Source organism: Macaca thibetana, chromosome 8 (genome assembly GCF_024542745.1).
Source record: "Macaca thibetana thibetana isolate TM-01 chromosome 8, ASM2454274v1, whole genome shotgun sequence".
NCBI classification, from domain to species: Eukaryota; Metazoa; Chordata; class Mammalia; order Primates; family Cercopithecidae; genus Macaca; species Macaca thibetana.
Window position 1 is genome coordinate 18,333,828 of NC_065585.1, and position 22,757 is coordinate 18,356,584.

The following is a 22,757-nucleotide window of genomic DNA, read 5'->3' on the forward strand; positions in this document are numbered from 1 at the left end:
AAATACACACACCTGGCCGACTTGCCTAAATTTATGTCAACTCTGAAGGGTCTGCCTAAGCTCCTGAACTTCCTATAGAAATTTTTCTGTGGTCTCAATTACAAACACTGAGGAATTAATCTTTGTTCCTGAGATGCAATATTGGTTTTGATTTACTAATTTGTCCAGGGAGAGGGGAAGTCATAAGCTTCCAGTCACCTTTTTCCAGCATGACAGCTCTTACACCACAGGTCAAGAAAGAAGTATGACATTTTGGAACACTACACAGTCATAAAAAATAAATAATAGAATCTGCCAGGTGTGGTAGCTCACATCTGTAATCCCAGCACTTTGGGAGGCCAAGGTGGGAGGATCATCTGAGGTCAGGAGTTTGAGGCCAGCCTGGCCAACATGGTGAAACCTCATCTTTACTAAAAATACAAAAATTAGCCTAGTGTGGTGGCTAATGTAGTGTACCTGTAGTCCCAGCTACTCGAGAGGCTGAGGCAGGAGAATCACTTGAACCCGGGAGATGGTGGTTGCAGTGAGCCAAGATTGTGCCACTACACTCCAGCCTGGGCAATAGAGTGAGACTCCATCTCAAAATAATAATAATAATGATAACAATAATTAAATCATGTTCTTTGCAGAAACACAGATGCAACTGGAGGCCATTATCCTAAGCAAATAAATGAAGGAACAGAGAACCAAATACTGCCTGTTCTCGTCTATAAGTGGGAGCCAAACATTGGTATTCAAGAATATAAAGATGCCAACAAAGGACACTGAGGACTACTAGAGGTGGGGAGGAAGGAAGTAGAGCAAGGGTTGAAAAAACTATGTATTGGGTACTATGCTCACTACCTGGGTGATGGGATCAATTGTACTCCAAACCTCAGCATCATACAATATACCCAGGTAACATTGCAATTATACATTCTGAGATGGATGGGTCCATGAAGATAAACCCAGGCTAAGACTTCATATAGAGCCTGGTCCTCATATGCTTTCACTGTAATAATAAACCGTGATCGTACCATATGCTGCAATATGTCTAACAGCCCTCAGAAGTTCTGGATATTCCAATTTCTTCAATATACACTTACTCAAGTAAAGGCCATAGGTCCCTATACTGTGGAACTAAGGGAATCATTACTGTATACACTTACTCTGATGTTGGAATGTCTGTCCTTGGAGGGCCTGGCCTCTCCTTCAGCTAATGTAGTATAAGACTGAGAACTGGCTCAAGACCAGAAATGCAGCAAAGAACCATTACTTTTAATTGGTGGAGTTGTCTTCAGTCTTCTGATTATCCATTCATGATTTATTGTAACTGTATAAATTAAGAAACTCACTTGTCAGCTGATCACCCTTGCCACTAGGAGCACTGTGTTCTATTAACCATCACATATCTCTCTATTGGTCAGGTTCCCTTGGCTACCTCTCTAATAGTAATTACATTTACCTTGCCTTCTAAGCTTAAGTGCTATTAACTGGCTTCTACTATTTGGGGATACTTCAATATTGATTGATATTAAGGAGTCCAGTTCTGTAACAGCACCTCCTAATGAGAACTTTAACTTTTAGAAGACAGACACCTTTGAGCTTGTCAGTGATGCTGGTGCTCCTATCACTAGCATGTTTCTTATTACTTTGGTAAGTAAGATGAGCTCTAAGCCTTCCTGAAAATCATAATAAACTAGTTGGTTTGCTGGTATAGGGAGACATATTCTCATATGCTCATTTATTTGACCCTTTTTGACCTCTTATTCCAAGTCTACCATTTTGTGTGGACTACTTGCAGCAGAGAAATATATACCACTCAAAGAGCACCTCTTGGTGTGCTAATGGACTCTAATAGAGACCACGCATCTAATCATGGGATATCGACTGACCATATGGCTAGAGATGCCTCTCATGAGCTGGGTTCCATCAGATTGACTCACCAAGACCTAAGTGCATGAGGGTCAACAGTGATCCACCTTAAGATGGGATGGTATATCCAGGATTGGGACAAATACGTTCATAAGGTACAAGCAAGCTCCAAGAGGATGTGGCCCATTTTCCCATGTTACCCACCACTGTTACACTGGTGCCTTTTCATCAGTTCAAACTTTATGACCAGCTGACAAAGGAGGAAAAGGGCCAAGCTTGGTTCAGTGATGGGTTGGCTTGGTATGTGGAATAATGAAAATAGATTAGTGCTGAACTCAAAACCCATTGAGGGGTGCCACTGAGAATAGTCATGAGGTTAAGTAGCCCAATGAGCAGAGCTTTGGTCAATGAACCTGGACATCCACTTTGTATTAGAAGAGAAGTGGCCAAAAGTAAGGAAATACATGGACATGTAGGAAAGCAAATGGAATAGCTGGTGTGCCAGGGGTCTGGAAGGAGAAAGATTGGAAGATTAGAGCCTAAGTTGTCTGGAGAAGAGGCATGAGAATGGGGACTCTGCCAGGGAGCAGGATACGAGATTATCTTTTAATTGCAGGTTATTGCCTATGACAGCATTCACCATAGAAGTGGCACTTAATAACCAAATAGACAAAAATGACTTGGCCAGTTAACATCAGCATGCCTCTGTCACGGATATTAAAAGAAATTGAGAATACTCTTAGCCTCTAAATCCTGCTAGATAGGCAAGTTGTTTCTCTGTTTAAGTTGAACTCCTTATACTGCCTTATATCTACGTTGCATTGTACAATTTCCTACACTGCTCCTGTTCATTTCTCACTCCAGAGAGTAAAGGCCTGCAAACTCCAGTCCTCATGTTTAGAACATGTTGAGATCTTGTAAAGCTCACATTGTAGCTTTGAAGCCTGGCAGTCCTATCCTTTGTCTCTTTATTTACAAGCAGAATCACCTTGAACCCATTGGTTTGCCTCTCCAAAACTTAGAGAGATGATAATACCCACCCATAGGTAGTTATAAGGACTAAATGAAATAATGTTTTTTAAAGGCTTAATGCAGGGCCTGTCACAAAGCTGATTTTGAAAAAGGGTTAGATGCTGTCCCTGCGTCAGAACTCCACAATCAGACCTCTCCAGCTCTTGCTATCCATCTAGAACTCTTGCTTTCACTTTGATCAGACAACCAGATACCTTTCTGTCTTAGTCTGTTCAGTCTGCTATAACAAAATATTATAAACTGGGTAGCTTATGAGCAAGACAAATGTACTTTTCACAGTAGAGTTCTGGAAGCTGAGAAGTTTAAGATCAAGGTGCTGGTAGATTCAGTGTCTGGTGAGGGCCCCATCTCTGATTAATAAAGGGCATCTTCTCATTGTGTGCTCACATGACTGAAGGGACAAGACAGCTTTCTTGGGCCTCTTTTATAAAGGCACTAATCCCTTTCATGATAGCTCCACCCATGACCTGCTCACTTCTCAAAGGTCCCACCTCCTAATACCCTAATACCTTGGGGGTTACAATACCAAAATACAAATCTTGAGGGGATGCAAACATTCAGACCATAGCACTTTTAAAAATGATTTTACACCCAGACTAGCAAAGAGACTTCATCTTCAATCTACTACTCCCCGGGTGATGACTATCAGAGGGCTGTGCTGAAATATGTTCTAAGGAGGCATCCACCAGCCGGTGCCTCATGACTTTGATTTATACCTCATTTTTTCTATGACTCCCTAGAGCACCTCTAAAGATCCCTAGAGTGTAAGCACTTTGAAATCTACTGGCCTAGGGCAATTGTTACAAGCACATCACAAAGATAACTTACTTAACGAAAGGTCTAAAAAATATATATCATTTAACAAAGCAATTAAAGACATTATCCAAGACTGTGCCACCTGGGCTCTTGTGGCCTACACCAGCAAACGTAATAACATTATTACAATTATACATCCACCATCAGGCCCCAGATGTGGGTTAATAAAGAACTGTTAATGCAAAAAAAAGACAACAGCTCAAAAATGTAGAGGGTGAGACTAATAATGACAGACTAATATATCCCTGTCAACAAACCACATTCTACAAATTAGTAAAACCAAGAACAACTTATTGTGAGAGCCAACCTCACAGAATTGTTTTATTGGTTTATTTTCCCCATAAGGTGAGAAAACAGACCAACAAAACTAAAGACCAAAAATAGGGGGAAGGGTTAACTCTGCTGCTAACTAGCAATGCTAAGTAAAAATATTCTCACTGACCAAAAAAATGTGAAAATTATTTTCTCATATGTCTAGCTTTTTCACTAGAGCTGGAAAAATGATATAACCTCTATTTCCTAGGTTTTCCATCTTATTTTAAATATGGAAGAAACAGTAAAAGAGAAAGAGGCTTGGGAAATAAGTGGTGTTCATTTCTCAAAGCAGATGCTGACACCATGATTCTTTAATCTGGTAAATGTACTTAAGCAAATGTAGAAACAAAGAGAAAATCAAAACAAAGCCAGTGAACAGTTATCAAATGGAGTAGATTTCACATAAACTGTGAATCAACAAATATGATGAAGTTTCTAATATTTGGTCTGAGAACTATACTGTCTACTAAGGGGAATATAAAATAGAGTGTTTGCTAAATAAATTATTTACTCTCGATCAATCCTCAAAAAAATTCTATGAAGTAGATACTCAAAGATAAGTTAGCTTAGTTTTAAGGCATTTTAGCCATCCACTAGAATGCTTTGGTTGTAAGTAACTGAAGCCCCTATTCAAACTCCATTGATAAGGAAATATTCATTATTGCCTGCAAGTGAGAGTACAGTGGCTGAGCTCTCCCTAGGTGTCATATAAGGACCTGAGTGCCAGCTTCATCTCATATCTGTACCCCTGGATGTTCACACACATGGGTCATGGTGACGATCTGAACTACATGTTTCCTTTTTCCTGTCCAGCATGGGGAAGAACCCTCCTTCCTCCTGGGTATGAACTGTCTGTTCTCTTCAAGATGTCTAGAACAACGTAGGTTATAAGATGACTCCTAAATCAATAGCTGCTGCTCAAGGACATATGTGTAGAATGCTAACAATAAGGGCCATTCCCAGAGCTGGCAATGATACCACTTTCCTCTGAGTCATGACAGATGCATATGTGAATGAACACTGGGTGCCTGTAGGAGGGAAGAAGGGGGATGAAGGCTAAGTAGGCAATCAGTGAGCACGCTATATTTGCCCAAAGTCAAATGGTTGACAAATGGCAGAATCAGCATTGAACAAATTAAATATATTATAAAACCATAGGCTGATATCTGCAACTTAGGAAACCACTTGCCATATCACCAGATAATTCTTTTTTTTTTTTTTTTTTTTTTGATAGAGTCTCGCTCTGTCGCCCATGCTGAATTGCAGTGGCGCGATCTGGGCTCACTGTGACCTCCAGCCCCCGATTCAAGTGATTCTCCTACTTCAGCCTCCCAAGCTGGGACTACAGGTGCATGCCACCACACATGGCTAATTTTTGTATTTTTAGTAGAGACAGGGTTTCACCATGTTCGCCAGACTGATCTTGAACTCCTGACCTCAGGTGATCCAACACCTTGGCCTCCCAAAGTTCTGGGAGTACAGGTGTGAGCCACCAGGCCCAGCCAATAATTCTTTCCCAAAGTGCTGGGATAACAGGCATGAGCCACCATACTCAGTCGATAATTATTTTCTTTACAATACAGGAATCAGTTTGTACAACTACACCTCCAGAGCTGCGTGAGAACCATATTTACCCAACAAAAAAATTAAGTTACTTGTTCTAGAGTAATGCACTTATCAAAATAACTAAATGCAGCATTTGAAGTCTAGAAAGTCAGAGGATATCCAAGACACATGCATGCTATGCCCATAGAAACCTTTGAAGGAAAGTCATTTGTGTTATAAATGTATAATAACAATATCTGTACAACAATAAATATTGACGTGACATTTAGTTCATCTTATTATTATCATTTGTTCATGGGAAAGCAACTCTGTTGTACTTAAAAACTGCAAAAGGTATAGAAAGCAAATATAATTTTTTCAATGACTAGTGGTAAACAAAACACCTAGGTCTGATAAGCTTTCTCTAATTTCTTCTGTCTGCTACTGATAATGGTCTGTATTTAATGCTGCCCCAGTGTCTGGTGTCTCTAAAATATTTAACACTGGAACAAAGATGAGCTGGCTAGTTACTAGGCTCTTTTTAGTTGAGCGCCTGATCCCAAAATATTCACTCCTCATCTAGGGTTATACCAGTTCCATGGAAATAAATATCCTCCTTTCACAAAGCATTTTTGTTCCACGGGGAAAAAAGATGGATGGTGGCAGCCCAGGATACCACATCTGCCTAGAGGGTTAGTTCCAGTTTACTATGCAGAAGGAAATATGCCAGACAATTCAACTCTTAGAGCATCTCCCAACCCTCCCTCTGCTTGGGGCCATTATCATAAACCTGCTGCTCCCAGCTAGGCCACTAAGTCCATTAGAGTCCTTTCTTCCCCTGGGTAAACAGAATTCTTTCCCACTTTCTTTCTCTGAGTAGGTGTTTTGTGGGTGAAAGATTTTAATATATAATGTAGACTTTTAAATTGAATTGAAAATGCTGACATGAGACACACAGAAATAGAGAATGACCAGGCTTACGGCTGCCTTAAGTGATTCTATAATACCACAGTCCCCTTCTTTTTTATTCTTCCTGCCCTCATTCTTGGCCAGTTACATCACCTTCATCTGAAGTGTCACAGACTCTTGTCCTTCTCATCTCAAATTCAACTGCAGATTTAATTTTGTAAACATCTCCTTGCTGATTACCTCCCTGTTCAAAAACCTTCATTGTAGTGTACACCCATTGACTACAAAAGACCTTCTCAATCAAGGATTGGCAAACGTGCTCCGTAAATGATCAGATAGCCAATATCCTTAGCTTTGGGGGCCAGATGATGCCTGTTGCAACTACTCAACTCTGTCTTCTGCCACTGTAGTGCTGAAGCAGCCGGAGACAATATATTAAAAAATGGGTTGACTATGTTCAAACAAAACTTTATTTATGAACACTGAAATTTGAATTTCATAAAATGTTCATATTCTTTTTATTTTTTCCCAACTTTTAAAAAATATAACAACCTATCTTAGGTCATGAGCCATACTAAAACAGGTGGCAGGTTGGGTTTGACCTATAGGCTATCATTTGGAAACTTCCAGGTCTAACATCCTTTAGTCCAACATTCAAATTAATACACCTTAACAATCCAGCCATCTTTTTAGTTTTAGTTCTCACTGTTCCTACTGCACCATTATGCCACTCCTAAGAAATTAAGCCACTTTGTTCCCTTAATGTACTGTGTGCTCTCCTATCTGCTCTTTTCATAATGTCATTTCTTCCATCCAGCTTCAAGACCCAGTTTAAGTGTCACTTCTTTCATGAAACTTTTCCTTCAAAGAATCTTTTCATGCTTTATAATAGCAATTTCTACCCAGCTCTGCATTAAGCAATTTGCATACATTTTGCCCTTTAAACCTTAGACTGTGAAATAGGTGCTACTGGAACCATTTTACACACAGGAAATTGAGATTCAGCATGATTGTGTACTCAATGTCATAATAAATGTCCAAGCCAGGATTTTAACTAAGATATTTTGGACCCCAAAACCCATGCACTGCCTTTTAAACTCCAAGTACACCAAACAGGCTAGATTTTAAGTCTACTTCTTTTATGAGGCTGATTTTATTCCTTCCCACTATTAGAATTATTTGTGTGTGAACGTCTTCATCTCTTTGTCTGCAGTCTGGAATTCTCTAAGGCACAGTCCATCTTTTTCATTTTTGTATCCTCAGAGGGATTTGTATAGAATAGGTGCTTAATACACCTTTGTTGATAAAATGAGCATCATTCAATACATACTTCTAGCAATGAATTCCTATTATTAACTTTTGGATTTGATTTCCTATAATCACTACCCTTGATGATAGAAAAGAAACCTGTCTCTTTTTTTTCCCAGAAGGCAAACTCAGAGATAAACAGAAAATCAAAACTGGTTCCCGTCAGTCTATACGGAAAGATTTTACTTGTGTTCAAGTAAACACAATGCAGTTACAAATATGAAATGCATTTGGCCAATGTTTTGGATGTTAGCACCTTCTCCTGGGAAAAAAATACTAGGATTCCCTTTGGCATGTGATTTCTCAGATTGACATGATCTTTTATGGGCTTTATAGACCCTTTGATATCAGCAACAATGGCACTGCTGGTTAGTGGGCACAGAACCTGCTCCCAGCCTGGTTTATGACAGGGCCAGCTTCTATCTCTATTGGACACTTGGGTCATTTAGAATGGAACTTTTGCTGGCCATAGTATTTGGCAACAATGACAGACAGAGCAATCAACAACTGCCATCCTCCTGCAATTCAACTTGATAAATCTAAAAAGTGACTGATTCTCCTGTCTTCTGACGTTAAGTGTGACAAATCTTTTCCTCCTTTAGATGTGATACTTGTTAGAACTTAATATATTGGGAAGTGGTATGGCATAATAGCACAGATTCCAAGTTTTGAATGCAAGAACCACCGTTTACTCACTCTGTGACTGTCTGTGCTTTATATTATGTATCTGGCTTTTGTTTTCATTGCCTGTAAACTGAAGAAAAAATAATATCGTCTTCACAGAATTTTAAATAAGGCAGACAGCATTAACAACATCCTCATTATAGTGTCTGGCACATAGTAGGTACTCAATTACTGAAGTTACTTCCTTCTTTCTGTGTTATGTTTTAAAATAAGGACTAGCACTAGTTCATAAGTTAGTTGTGTAAGAATAGGGTTTTATTACTTCATTTTGTTTTGCATTGTTTACTCTCTCAGGAACATGATTGAAATTTGACTGATGAATTATAATTTGAGTCTATATTAAGTGAATAATGAGCCTAAAAGTTAAGACTCCACATTTTATTTTATGTTTATTTTACTCTTATTTTTATTATATTTTTTTGAGTTGGAGTCTTGCTCTGTCACCCAGGCTGGAGTGCAGTGGTTTGATCTCAGCTCACTGCAACCTCTGCCTCCAGTGTTTAAGCGATTCTCCTGCCTCAGCCTCCGAAGTAGCTGGGATTACAGGTGCCCGCCACCATACCTGACTAATTTTTTGTATTTTTAGTAGAGACAAGGTTTCACCATGTTGGCCAGGCTGGTCTCAAACTCCTGACCTCAGATGATCTGCCCACCTTGGCCTCCCAAAGTGCTGGGATTACAGGCATGAGCCACTGCGCCTGGACAAGACCCCAGATTTTAAAGTTGAGGTTTTGAGAGCAGACAATAAGTTGTGCTATAGATGTGTTGAAAATCTGTGACTTATAAACACAAAGCAATAGAAATGAAGATTCAAAGGGTGAGAACCATTGCATGCTGCTCCCCCATGGCTCAGGGACCTCAGGTGTAGCTGCTAAGGACCAACCAGTTGTCTTCAGCTAACCATGCCCTGGTGATGAGGCTAGAAATCTATCCCCTAGAAGGTTTTTTTCTATCACAATCACCTCCCTTCTCTCTCTTTCAGGATAAATCATGCAAACCATACTATTTCATTTTTTTCTCTCAACATTTTACCTCTAGCTATAGCTAAGCTAATATCATCCCAGGTAAATGTTTTCTTCCATAATTATATCCATTCCCCTTAGCTAATTTAGTCCTCCCCATCTTCTTCATGTTTTTTTCAATGGTTTTAAGAACTTCTATCTCCTTTCTTAGTTTGTTACTTTTCTGAACATCCAAGCAACCTAACTCAAGCTTTCTATAAAGAAAATTTTTAGTGTCCTCAACATATAAACTCACAAATTTGCCCAGGATTCCCTTTTAGAAATCCTATCCTCCATATTTTTAAGCTCATATTCAAATAAATGAATTCAATTACTCAAATAAATAAAATTATACTTCTTCATCAAGACTTACATATTTTGGTGTTATTTAGTAGTTCGATTCTTAAATTAGCTGTTGTATCTTTGTAGCTGTAGTATTTCTGTTTACATCATGTTAGGCAGGTTCATGGCCTAAATAAGATACTTAACCACCATTCACAATAATATTTATATGAAGACACAGTGTTGAATTTCAATGACCCACATAATTCATTTGAAGGATAGTTGCTGCTTGCATATAAGCTATTAGTTGATTTTAGAAAATTCATAGCTCACTTAATGTAGTGTAAATCATACAGTTTATTGTTTTGCTTCTTGGAAAATGTTTCTGATAGTTATCATGTACTTCAACTGCTGGGATTTTTGCAAGTTTTGAAGTTCACAGGGAATCCGAAGGGCATACCTTCATCAACATTGTGAGCCCACGTGGTTGCTCACAGTTAACAGGTTTTGGGCTAACTAGGAATGGCTTTTAATGGTTGGAGTTTGGTGAGTGTGAAAAGTCTCCCCTTCAGGTCTTTCTACCAACTGTCATATTCCCAGAAAGCTAGTCTCTGAGCAAATTTGGTCAGATATTCGAATATTTATTAGTAAAGTAGAAAAAAAAAAGTAAGTTAACAAACTGTACTAGCTCAATAATATTTCTGTTCTCTTTTCTTTTATATACTCTGACAAATTTATTCCAAAGCAGAGTAATTTCATCAATGGATTGCTATAATGCATTCATGCAATGGCAGAGGCCTTACAACCCATCTGGCCAATTCAGCTTCTTGAACCAGTTCATTTGACCAGTTTAAAAATTATGTCTAACAACTCTCATACTAATTAATAAACTCTCTAGTGTTGATCATTCATGAAGAAAGTTGAATCCTATTTTCCAACCACTTGACTGAGGCATGATTGACAAACAAAAAAAGCTGTATATTTAATTTATACAATTTGACGAGTTTGAAGATAAGTACACACCTGTGAAACCACCACTGCAAAGACATAAGCACATCCTTCTAATAGCACCACTAGTGTGTGGGCTTCTGATTAGGTTTTCAAAGGCTAACTAACTTAGAATGTGTATTGCCACGAAGGATGCTTCAATGTTAACTAACTGGAATGAGATTAACACACACACACACACACACACTCACGCACCGTAAATTACAGATATGCAAGACACTTGAAAATTCTAAAATCCAAAATTTGAAAATTCTATACCTTCCTGTCTTTTCACACAGGGGTCTTATGGAGATGCAAGTATAAGAAATGAGAATGGAGCAGATACAGTAACACAGTATGAGAGCCAGGCCCGAGAAAACTAACAAAAGACTGTGTCCTTTTCTGGTGAGAAAATGCTGAAGGTTTTAAGTTGGGAGGAAGTCAAAAATGTGTAAAATTCAATGTTTCTGAAGGCGCATAGGAGAAAGAGCCAAGGATTACTGCCCATAGAAAGCATGGCTAAAAAACAAAACACTTAATTTCAGTGGTCTAAAATTAAGAAAAATATATGATGTAATGGCTATTTTCCTGCTGTGTGATATTCTTTTAAAAATGAGCATCGTTTAGTCTGGCACAGTGGCACGTGCCTGTAATCCCAGTTACTCAGGAGGCTGAGGAGGGAGCATCACTTGAGCCCAGGAGTTTGAGTCCAGCCTGCGAAACGTAGTGAGACCCCGTCTCAAAACAAACAAACGAAAAAAGTGAATGTTATCTGTCCATTAAGAAAATCATATATGTAAAAGCATGACCATATAGAACACACATCCCAATTGCTGTATTTGTTTTTATTTTGACAGTGAAATTTGTATTTCTAGTTTTTAAGATGCCAATTTAAGATTGGGTCATACAATTAATGTAAAATGCCACCAGGGTAATTAGTGTCTGTGTTTAAAATCATATGACCCTGAAAATTAGGTTTAGAATGTTGTGATTTATCAAAAATCAAGCCAGCATGGTTTAATTTTTAATTGTTAAAAAATATTTGATTAGCAAAATGATTTAGTCATTAAGCACAATTTAATAATTAACATGCACTTCAATAAATTATAAATATTTAATCAAATAAATAATTATTTTTAAATCCAACCCATAAAGCAATTAGGTACTTTCTGTTAGCTGCAGAGTCAGAGATCCATACAGAAAGAGCACTGCTTCTGTAAAATATGGTGCTATTTAACCTTCATCTATTTATAAACTGGGCTCTGTCAAGAGAACAAAACACATTTAATTACCACCCAACTCTCAAATGCGCTCTATAACATCACTACCAAGGTTGTTCCAACCTAGGCTTGAACCCCTCCAATGATAGGGATCTCACTTCATCCCAAGCCCTCCAATTCAATCTTTCAAGAGCTGTTATAAAATCCATCCTTGTTTGCTTTTGCTCAACATACATGTACTGAGGGACTCCTACTGTCAGAGAATGTCATTGGCTCTGGGACTTAGCATGAGACAAACACCACAAATCTTGTTGCTCCCATGGGACTTAAGTTGTAGTAGGGAAAGTCAGACAGTAAAGATAAGTACATGAATTATCTTTCTAGGTTGGAACAGATATGATCTACTGAAAACAAAACAAAACAAAACAAAACAGTGAAGGGCCATAGGGAGAACTCTGGCATTAAGTTTCTGGAGAAAGGGAGTAAGCAAGTGAATAACTGGGGAGAGGCAGAACTGGTACAGGAGACAGCAAATGCACAGACCCCAGGAGGAAATGCGCCTGGAGACTTTAAGAAACACTAGGATGCCCTTGTGGCCAGGGCAGTGCAAGTGTGAAGGGAACACTAGGAGACGAGGCCAGAGAGGCATCTGGATGCGATTGGGACGAACACAGAGGGACAGGCCATGGTAAGATCAGTCTCCCAGAAACTGCTGAATGTGAAGAATGGAAGTGGGGCCCAAACAAAGAAGCCTCCAAAGGAGAAAACGCTGAGGAATGAAAATCGGCCCTCACCTGTGCAGAATCTTTGCTTTCTTAGGTTAAACTAATCTACCTAATTCATTCTCTTGGTTTTCATGTCACCTGGTTTTGCAGCCCTCACTATTGTGGAGATTCTCTTCTGAAAGTGATTCAGGTTGTCTGTTTCATCTTTCTGTATGGGGCCTGTAACCAGGTAGAAAAATTAGTTAACGAAGAGCAGTCTTTACATTTAGGGAGCAATGTGCTCCCACATAGCCCTTAATGCCCTTGTGGGAACGCTTATCCTGGATTATAATGGCTGTTTATTTGTGCATCTCCCACATTAAAGGGGAACTTCTTAATATCAATGACTTACTCTCTCGTCAAAATTGTAACCCAGAGCCACTAATATCATTGCCTCGCATATGGTTGAATAGCTTCACCTACAATTGATGTTAGTTGAATATTTATAGATGAAAAACCAGAGGCACAGAAAGGTTAAGAAACTTGCCCAAAGTCACAAAGCTAGAAAATAGAAGAGCTAAAGTATGACCCCAAGCCAGCAGTCTGTCTGAGTGGCCTGTTCTCTGGCCCTGCTATAGTACCTCCCACTGGAACTATTATTTTATTCTTTTGTCTATCTTTTCCACCAGACTCTGAACCACCCTGGCCCAACAGCTATGTTATATTCATTACTGTAACCATCCTATCTAGCACAGTGCCTGGAAAAATCGGAGCTCATTGTTGAACAGATGGTGTTTGAGAAAGTTTTGTTCGGTTTTTAATCTTGTTAAATTAATCTAGCTGAGCCATAACTGATGGTATTTGCAGAAAGACTGGATTTCATATCTATTGATCAAAGCAGAGCAGATGGAACACATTCAGCATGTCATTCAGGTAGGAGAAAATTATCCCCCACTCCCAATAAACACAAAAACACACAGACCACCACCCAGGGCTTGTCTGTGCCTGTGAGAGCACAGGTGCAGATCCAGTTCTCTTATGAATCAGTTTGCTCCAAGATCATTAGGTGAAGTAGGAAAGATGACCCGTTCCAAACTAAACCCCCCAACAAGTTAGATATCTCAAAGGACACGTGAGTGATAAATTTGGAAAGAGATTGGTGGAAATTAAGTCTGGTTTTTTTTTCATTTTTAGAGGATAGGACAATGAATTTTGGGTTGATCTCATCACTCTACGTTAAGTAACCAGTCAATGTGACAAAGTGGAAAAAGCTCAGGCAGGTCTTGGAATCGGAGAACCAAGCTTCAATTGTTGCCATGTGAACCTGGGAAAGTCTTTTTAACTCTCATGTACCATGTACTCTCATATCTCTTGTAAAGGTGGATGAAACCTTTGCCCTTCTTGCCTTCCACGGCTACCACGAGAATTCAGTGGAATAATGTACATGGCACTGAGGTGCCAAACAAGCCTGCCTCCTGGGCTGTAACCAGAACGCAATTTTGTTTTTGTTTTTTACTACCTCATTAGACTTATTTCATGGAGTTAGTTGTTCTGTCACTGGATGAAACTTGATCAGCCCCATGGCATTTCTGCCCACTTTAAGACTGAAATATAGTGTCAGTTCAGTCACTGAAAGTGTCTAGTCGCTGTAATAATCACAGAGTTAACCTTTATTAAAAAGTAAAACTTCTCTCCACCCTCACAGCTAGGGCCTGAGTCAGGAGATTCCCCCAAACCACCCCTAGTTTCAGTGATTTGATAGTAAGACCTGTAAGATTCATCATGTAATGGTACTCATAGCTATGATTTACTATGTATGTAAACTATGTTTACATACATAACTATATTTACTCAAAGCTATGATTTACTTTGTATGGTGAAGAGGTACAAAACAAAATCAGCAAAGGGAAAAGTGCATGAGGCAAAACCTTGGAAAAATTAGACTCAATTCCCATGACCCTCTCCTGATAGAGTCACACAGAGTGAGCTTAGTTCCCCAGTAATGAATTGTAACAACACAGGTGAAAGTTTGCTAACCAGGGAGGCTCAGCTCCAGTGTTTTTACTGGAGGCTTATCACATAGGCACCCCCTAATTAACACATACCAAAATTCTAGTCTCCCAGAAATAAAGCATGAGTTCAGCATAAAACATTGTTTGCATAAACAGTTTAGGCACAGTTTAGGCACTACTCTGATTAGTTAGAGAGATAGAAACCCTCTTGAAAGCTGAGTTTTCAGACACTACCCAAGGGCCAGTCTTGTAAGCAGGCCTTTCTAAGGAAACACAGTCAAGCCTGCTATGTGAACTCTGAGGGTGGTGACTTCAGTGCAGAAAGATGTGCATCCTTCTCTTTGTTTTTCCTACCGTCTTCCCAAACATCTAGCTGCAACTGACTATGGAAGAACTGGGGGAGAAAGGAGAGGTGAAAAGAGCAGGAAACTTTTTCCTTTTTTTTTTTTTTTTTGTTTAGTTTAGTTTTGTTTTTATTATACTTTAAGTTCTGGTATACACATGCAGAACATGCAGGTTTGTTACATAGGTATACACGTGCCATAGTGGTTTGCTGCACCTATCAACCTGTCACTTACATTAGATATTTCTCCTAATGCTATCCCTCCCCTGGCCCCACACCTCCTGATAGGCCCCAGTGTGTGATGTTCCCCTCCCTGTGTCCATGTGTTCTCATTGTTCAACTCCCACTTATGAGTAAGAACATGTGGTGTTTGGTTTTCTGTTCCTGTGTTAGTTTGCTGAGAATGATGGTTTCCAGCTTCAACCATGTCCCTGTAGAGGACATGAACTCATCCTTTATTATGACTGCATAGTATTCCATGGTGTGTATATGCCACATTTTCTTTATCCAGTCTATCGCTGATGAGCATTTGGGTTGGTTCCAAGTCTTTGCTATTGTGAACAGTGCTGCAATAAACATACATGTGCATGTGTCTTTATAGCAGCATGATTTATAATCCTTTGGGTCTATACCCAGTAATAAGATTGCTAGGTCAAATGGTATTTCTAGTTCTAGATCCTTGAGGAATCGCTACACTGTCTTCCACAATGGTTGAACTAATTTACACTCCTACCAACGATTTAAAAGCGTTCCTATTTCTCTGCATCCTCTCCAGCATCTGTTGTTTCCTGAGTGTTAATGATCACCATTCTAACTGGTGTGAGATGGTATCTCATTGTAGTTTTGATTTGCATTTCTCTAATGACCAGTGTTGATGAAATTTTTTACATATGTTTGTTGGCTGCATAAATGTCTTCTTTTGGGAAGTGCCTATTCATATGCTTTGCCCACTTTTTGATGTTTTTTTTTTTTTTTCTTATAAATTTGTTTAAGTTCTTATAAAGATTCTGGATATTAGCCCTTCGTCAGATAGATAGATTGCAAAAATTTCCTCCCATTCTGTAGGTTGCCTGTTAACTCTGATGATAGATTTTTTTTGCTGTTGTTGTGCAGGAGCTCTTTAGTTTAATTAGATCCCACTTGTCAATTTTGGCTTTTGTCGCCATGCTTTTGGTGTTTTCGTCATGAAGTCTTTGCCTATGCCTACGTCCTGAATGGTATTGCTCAGGTTTTCTTCTGGGTTTTTATGGTTTTAGGTCTTACATTTAAGTCTTTAATGCATCTTGAGTTAATTTTTGTATAAGGTGTAAGGAAGGGGTCTAGTTTCAATTTTCTACATATGGCTAGCCAGTTTTTCCAACACTATATAAATAGGGAATCCTTTCCTCGTTGCTTGTTTTTGTCAGAATTGTCAAAGATCAGATGGTTGTAGATGTGTGGCAGTATTTCTGAGGCCTTTGTTCTGTTCCATTGGTCTACATATCTCTCTTGGTAACAGTACCAGGCTGTTTTGGTTACTGTAGCCTTGTAGTATAGTTTGAAGCATGATGCCTCTGGCTTTGTCCTTTTTGCTTAGGATTATCTTGGCTATATGGCTCTTTTTGGGGTCCATATGAAATTTAAAGTAGTTTTTGCTAATTCTGTGAAGAAAGTCAATGGTAGCTTGATGAGAATAGCATTGAATCTATAAATTACTTTGGGCAGTATGGTCATTTTCACAATATGGATTCTTCCTATCCATGAGCATGGAATGTTTTTCCATTTGTTTCTGTCCTCTGTTATTTCCTTGAGCAGTGGTTTGTAGTTCTCCTTGAAGAGGTCCTTCACATCCCTTGTAAGTTGTATTCCTAGGTATTTTATTCTCTTTGTAGCAATCATGAATGGAAGTTCACTCATGATTTGGCCCTCTGTTTGCCTGTTATTGGTGTATAGGAAAGCTTGTGATTGCTGCACATGGATTTTGTATCCTGAGACTTTGCTGAAGTTGCTTATCAGCTTAAGGAGATTTTGGGCTGAGATGATGGGGTTTTCTAAATATACATTCATGGTATCTGCAAACAGAGACAATTTGACTTCCTCTAGAAATGCGGGGAATTTCTTACTTATCCAGTACTGCTATAACTTTACTGCACACATCTGGGTCTGGCTGGTGTTTAAAGGTTGGCACTGTGTCTCACTGGCATCCTTGTAGGTTCTTCAAAGTTCTTCCCTGGATTAAGTAGAACTTCTGTGATGTGGTGACACATTTTTCTTGGCTGGAGGTGGCCCCCTCAGCCCCGGGATTTTCAGAGCACTCTACATGGTCTCCCTTGGATCTCCATCACATTACTGAGTAGCCCTCCTGGACAGGATGTAAAAGAGTTGCATGTGAGCTCTCTCTTCTGCTTAGCCCACATCTGGCTCATGCGTTTCTAATTGCTAAACACTCTAAGTGTAGACAGCCCATTACGGCCCCCTCACCTTGGCTGCAGTTGCCTGAAGAGCCAGCCAGCTTGACTTTCTCTTAGTTTTCCAGCTTAAAGTCAGTCAGGTATTGCCCCATTGTTCTCCCACTATCAGGAGCTAAGTTAAGCATCAAGCTTTCTGAGTGGTCTTGTTGATGCATTTCTTTTCATTTAATGTAAAAAGTGGAATTCTCTTTTTCCTCACCTTGGGGATTGAGAGGGAAGATGAGGAGGGGAGAAGAAGGAGGAAATGTGAAAGAGCTGATGGCAAACCGGTAGCTTTATCAAGAGAGTTATTTCATAAAGACTCCAGGTATTTCTCTCACAACTCATTTTGATATCTAAAATTCAGATGCAAGTCTAAGTTTTAAGTGTCCTGAAGTTTGTATAATTTGAAATGAGATTTTTCTTCTTAGCAAAAAAATAAAAGTATAATACAAAACAAGGTACTAAAAGAATATTTTTGAATGATATCATAAATCACAACAAAAAATTTTTTAAGCTGATGAATACTACAAACATTATAAAACTCAAAAATGTGATATCCTTATTAACTATCTGATATTCCTCTATTATGCCTTTTCCTGTACTTTTAGCTGTAGACTCTTTGATCCCTTCTATAAAGACAACAACTTTGTAACATTTTCAATAGTGTGAAAAGAAAGATAATCCAGTCTTTCTTCTAGCATGGTTGTTTTGGAATTCATTTGTATTATGATAGGTCCGATATTTTTTTCAGCATCATAACACATTATTAGCAATGTCACGTAAATGTCTAGGATTGTTGCCAAAACTAGGCAAGTCTCCATCAAGTTTCTTTCACACAGGAGTTGTAAGATTTGGAAGACATTTCCACAGACCCAGGCCTGTCGTTTCATTTCCAACTTTTATTTTTGCCTCATCCCATGTGCTTCTGTGCTGGGATCTGCTACCCTGGTTCTGCACCCATGTGAATTGGTGCTATCAGGTCAAGTATTTGTGAAAACCATGCCCACATTCAAACTGTTAGAGAGAATGTAAATTGTAACACAAATGTGACTTGGAACCACATAATTATATACCAACCCATACTAGATGTGTCCACAAATCAACTTCTCATTAGTTCAGTGGTTCTCAATGGAGTGAGGGTTCAATTTTATCTCTCTAGGGGACTTTGTCACAACTGTGTGGGTGGGAGAATAGTTGGTTGCTACTAGGATCTAGTAAGTAGAGGTAAGAAATGCTGCTAAACATCCTTCAATGTATAGGACAGTGAACATAGCAAAGAATTACCTGGCCCAAAATGTCAATTGTGCTGAAATTGAGGGGCCTTGCTAGCTGAATCCTTCTACCTGGATCGCCAAAAAATGCCCCTAGTCACTATAACAGCACCCGATCCTTTGGGAGGTGTGAAAGAAAGAAAACTCCAAGTGGAAATAGTCTGTGATCCTAATGCATTGTTGTTAGAAGGTATTACTTCTGTAAGTTTTGCAAAAATAAATGATCATGTAATCACATTAAAGGGCTCTCCCAAGGACTTGGAAAAGGAATTGGGGGTTCTAAACCACCCTGATGCTTTCTTTACCTTCAGCAGTTTCAGAGTAAATCCACCTCTGCTAATACATTTTGTCTTCACATCCCTGTTGAAACGGAGGCAGCAGGAAGAGTCCTTGGTTACCAACCTAATACACATCAAACAGAAACAAACATTTTTTAATGTGTTCTTGTAACAGGCTAGTATATTTATTCTTCATCTTTTAAAGTCTAAAATAGAGAGAGGACACAAACTCGCTGTTGGTAGTCTGGGACCTTGCCTGCAGACATAATTTGTTGATTCTCACAGGATTTAAATGTTTTAAATAAATTTTCAGCCCTTTAAAATTAAAATATATATCACGGAATCCCAGGTGTCAGGCATTTATTGAAAAATTCAGTAGCATGAGGCTCCTGCTCCCACCTGGAAACAGGTGAAGCTGGTTTTAGTGTGTATATATTTTTTTCAGTTTGCTAAGACCTACCTAGCCCATTGCCTATACTCCCTGCCTGGCCCTCTAGGTACTTAAATCTGCAAGATTGCTCTGTAGTATCAGTTAACTATGAAGGGCTGTGCAAATATTCAATAGTGATATTGATATTTGTACTTTAACTTTCCATGTAGCCTTTTCTGGATGCTGGACAAACACCCCCTTATTTATCTTGGGTAATTTTTCTTTTCTCAGAGGGTCACAAGGTGTGTGCTTTAATAAAAGTCATATAATCTCTGCAATTTGTCACATGTTGGACCTTCTAGGAAAAAGCAAAGGGCAAAGGGGAAAAACGTGTTCTCTGTATCCAGTGCAGCCGGGCTAACTAAAAGGTGTCAAGCCTCAAAGAAATGATCTGCAATAAATTGCTCCAGGAAAAGCATGTTTTGAAAAGGCCATGAGATAAATGTCATATTGATTTGAAAGCCCAAAAGGCCAATTAATCTTGTGAAAATTAATGAACAAAATAAAAGTCAAGAAATAATGGCAACACAGAAATTGCAATATGTCTAAAATTAAAATTGTAATTTATCTCTCATTTGAGACAGGGAGATGCTACTGAATCATGTTTAGTGAAAAATTTAAGTGGGCTCTTTTCAAAGCTAGGTCTTCAGGTCCCATTCAGAAACCATCTACGATTCCCCAGAAGACATAAGGTAGTGTATTAGATGTCAGGAATCAGAAGAGGTAAAACTGTTTGAATATTCTTTATCTCAGAATAAATCTCCAGACTCTGTCCTATTAGTCTTGTTCTTAAATGCATAATTTCTTATTTAGTTGAAAGATATCAAATCTAGTTTTTTTGTTTGTTTGTTTTTTTATTGAAGGAACAGAAACTTAGGGTTACTTGGAAACTGGTTATGATGCCTAATTTTATGTATCAACTTGGCAAGGCCATGGTGACAAGATATGTGGTGAAACATTATTCTGGATGTTCCTGTTTTCAGATGAGATTAACCCTTAAATCTGTGCATTGCCCTTTGAGTAAAGCAGATTGTCCTCTATAAAATGGGTGGGCTGCATCCAATCAGTTGAAAGCCAGAATGGAACAAACGACTGACCTTCTCTGAGGAAGAATTAATTCTGCAGCAAATGATCTTCAAACTTGAACCTTAGCATTGACTCATTCCTAGTTTCCAGCCTCCAACCCACCCTGCAAGTTTTGAACTTGTCAGCCTCATAATCTCATGAACCAATTCCTTAAAATAAATCTCTTTCTATATACAGGTGCATCTTTTTATTGTAGTTTCACTTTATTGCACTTCACAAATACTGCATTTTTTACAAATTGAAGGTCTGTGAAGACTCTGCATCAAGTAAGTCTATCTGAGCCATTTCTTCAATAGCGTGTGCTCACTTCATGTCTCTGTCACATTTTGATAATTGTTACAATCCTTTGAAACCTTTCCTTTACTATTATATCTATTGTGATGATCTGTGATCAGTGATCTTTGATGTCACTATTGTAATTATTTGGGGGCACCATCAGTCACACCCATATAAGATGGCAGACTTAATAGATGCTGTGTGTTCTCAATGCTCCACAAACCACCGTTCTCCCATCTTTCTTCCTCTTCTTAATTCTCTCTATTCTCTGAGACAGAGCAATATTGAAACTAGACACCTCTCATTTTAAATCAAAAGCTAGAAATGATTAGGTTTAGTGAGGAAGGCCATGTCAAAAGCTAAAATAGGACAAAAGTTAGGCCTCTTGATCCAGTTAGTCAAGTTGTTAATGCAAAAGAAAGGTTTTTTTTTAGAGGGGGATTGTTTAAATGGCTTTATTGAGATATTATGCACATGTCATACAAGGCACTACTTTCAAGTGTAGAATTCCACATTTTTTAGTATATTCACAGAGTTTTCTATCCATGACCATAATCAATTGTAGAAGTTTTATCACCCAAAACAAAATCCCTTATCCATTAGCAGTCACTCCATATTTCTCTCTAAACTGATTCCCCCCAGCCCTAGGCAGCCACCAATATACTTTCTGTTTCAATAGACTTCCCAGTACACATTTTATGTAAGTAGAATCATATAATGTGGTCTATTGTGACGAGCTTATTTCACTTAGCAGAATGTTTTCAAGATTCTATATATTGCAACATCTATCAGTACTTCATTCCTTTTATAGCTGAATAATATTCCACTGTGTGGATATATCACATTTTATTTATCTATTATTGAGTTGATGGACATGTGGGGTGTTGACTTTTTACTGTTATGACTAATGCTGTTATGAACGTTCATATACAAGTTTTTGTATGGGCATATATTTTCATGTATCTTCGGTATATAGTTAGGAGTGCAATTTTGGGTTATATCATAACTCTACGTTTAACTTTTTGAGGAATGACAACGTGCACCATTTTACATTCCTACCACTAGTTTATGAGAGAATCAGATTTCTAACACCTTTGCTAACATATTATTATTTGTCATTTTTAATGTAGCCACCCAGGTGGTATGAAATAGTATCTCATTGTTTTTTAAATAAATTTAACTTCTATTTCAGATTCATGCGGTACATGTGCAGGCTTGTTATATGAGTACATTGTGTGATGCTGAGGTTTGCATTACAAATAATCCCATCACCCATGTAGTGAGCATAGTACCCAATATGTAACTTTTAGCCTTTGTCCTGCTCCCTCTCTAGTAGTCCCCCACTTAGTCCTCAGTTTCTAGTGTTCTTTTTTTTTTTTTTTTATATCCATGCGTACCCAGTGTTTAGCTCCCACTTATAAGTGAAAACATGCAGTATTTGGTTTTCCATTCCTGCATTAATTTGCTTAGGATAATGGCTTCCAGCTGCATCTATGTTGCTACAAAAAATATGATTTTGTTCTTTTTCATGGCTATGTAATATTCCACAGTGTATATGTATCAATATCATATTTTCTTTATTCTATCCACTGTTGGGCCCATAGGTTGATGGCTTTGCCACTGTCAATAGAGATGTGCTGAACATGAATGCATGTATCCTTTCAGTACAATTTATTTTCCCTTGAGTGTATACAGAGTAATGGGATTACTAGGTTAAATAGTAGTTCCGTTTTAAGTTCTTTGAGAAACCTCCAAACAGCTTTCCACAGTAGCTGAACTAATTTACATCCCCAACAAGAGTCGAGTATTCCCACTTTCTGTTTGTTAATCTAGTTAGTGGTTAGTTAGTGGTCTATCAATCTTGTTTATTTATTTAAAAATAACAATTTTTGATGCATTGATTCTTTGTGTGGGTTTTGGAGTCACAATTTCTTACAGTTCTACCCTGATTTTTGTGACTTTCATCTTCTTC

The 22,757-nt window shown here is 38.5% G+C and overlaps 1 long non-coding RNA gene across 1 annotated transcript in view; it reads right to left on the minus strand.

Annotated features, from left to right (window-relative positions):
* Window positions 1-17,964: 17,964 nt before the first annotated feature.
* Window positions 17,965-22,757, minus strand: part of LOC126961718 (uncharacterized) — a 161,272-nt gene continuing 156,479 nt past the window's right edge. Inside the window, exon 4 of the long non-coding RNA XR_007728398.1 lies at window positions 17,965-19,117. This is a non-coding gene — a long non-coding RNA (uncharacterized LOC126961718). The remainder of the gene's footprint in view (window positions 19,118-22,757) is intronic.